This window comes from Gekko japonicus, unplaced genomic scaffold (genome assembly GCF_001447785.1).
Source record: "Gekko japonicus isolate JY-2015 unplaced genomic scaffold, Gekko_japonicus_V1.1 scaffold3719, whole genome shotgun sequence".
Taxonomy (NCBI): domain Eukaryota; kingdom Metazoa; phylum Chordata; class Lepidosauria; order Squamata; family Gekkonidae; genus Gekko; species Gekko japonicus.
This window is the reverse complement of record NW_015174362.1, coordinates 14,782-16,316: the sequence shown is the minus strand read 5'-3', so window position 1 is coordinate 16,316 and position 1,535 is coordinate 14,782.

Here is a 1,535-nt window from a genome sequence, read left to right as displayed (position 1 = left end):
TTTGGTATTTGGGCAAAACCTCTATGGTAGAAGCCAAATTTACCATAGAGTTTTTGCCCAGATACCATAGCACCACCTGGACATGGCAGTGTAATGAAGTCACTTCCGGGGCATGTTGGAAGTGACGTGGATATGTCGCTGCAATGTCAGCTGGGCCTCCCTCCCTGGCAACCATTAATCACTCATGCTGTCCTTTCCTCCCATCTCCCGGGTTGTGTGACCTTCCCTTATCTTCTCACAAACCCTCCCACTGCCTGTGCTCACAGCTGCCTAAAGTCCTGTGAAGCAGGAGGAAGGGGTGGTGGAGTGCTAGCAACTGAGCGGGTCGGCCCTGCCAGGAACCCTGGGCCCCGGTGGCTGCCCCCCCCCGAGGGTATGCTGCCGCCAGCCCCGATTGGCTCTCACATGCAGAGTAACCCCCTGCATTGGACCGTGGTAGAGTTTAACCTTGTTTGAAAGTAAGCTACATGTGTGTCGCCCGTGAGCAATGTTCCCTCTAAGCCGTGGAGTCTTGTGAGCAAAAATTCCACTTTGTGAGCGACTGGCATCAAAGTTGTGAGCGAGCGACTTGGCCACTGCATCAATTAGGTTATTCTGGAGCCCTCCTTCCTGAGCTAAGACAAAAATGTGTGAGCCGGAGGCTAAAAAACTGTGAGCTAGCTCACACCAACTCAGCTTAGAGGGAACACTGCCCGTGAGGCAGACTCTCGCTTATTTTATCTGCTGCATTTGCATCTTGTCTTTTCTCCAAGGAGCCCAGGCTGTGCACAGGCAGCGGTTTCTGTGAAGCATAGGAGTGCCAGCTCCTAGGTCCGGGCAGGGGTTCGCCCGCTTCTGGGGGCTGTAACCCGCTTCCCCAGCGGCTGGCCGCCGGGGGAAGCCCCACTCCCAAGCCCCGCCCCCAAGCCCCGGCTACCTGCGGCCACCCCTCTCCCTCCCTGCTAAAAGATTTCAAGGGCTTCAGCTGCTCAGCGTGGTGCTTGTGGCCTGCCAACAAGCCGTCGCCCTAGCAACCCTAATGGAGCACTGAGGTCCATGTCCCTTTAGCACTAGCTCTGATCTAGTAGACTGGGTGTTTGAGAAACGTAGGCCCCGTTCACACGGAGACGTTGCCGCGCTAAAGACACGAATGCCAGGCGGATTTTCGGGGCGCGATCACACCGCAACATCTGGGAAGCGTAGCGCACTCGTGGCCAACCCGTGGTGTCCCGCCGAAGATGCGCTGTAAAAAAGTGCACTAGTATCCAGGAAACGCGGGGCAGGGGTGGGCGTCTGATCACGGGAGCGCTAGTATCCCGTGGCATCCGGCGCCTGTCCACGTCCCATCGCAAACCGGATGTTTTTCGTAAGCGCGTGCGCACAAACGCGTAATTGAAAGCAGTGCTGCTCTGCGGAACTGCGCGTGCACACAAATGCGAAACGCTTGCCGCGCCGCATCTCTAGGCCATCGAGAGCAGTTCCTCTGGAGAAGCTGGCTGCTTTGGCGGGGTGGACTGTAGGGCGTCATATTTCCCAACCCAGAGCTGGCAGCCGTA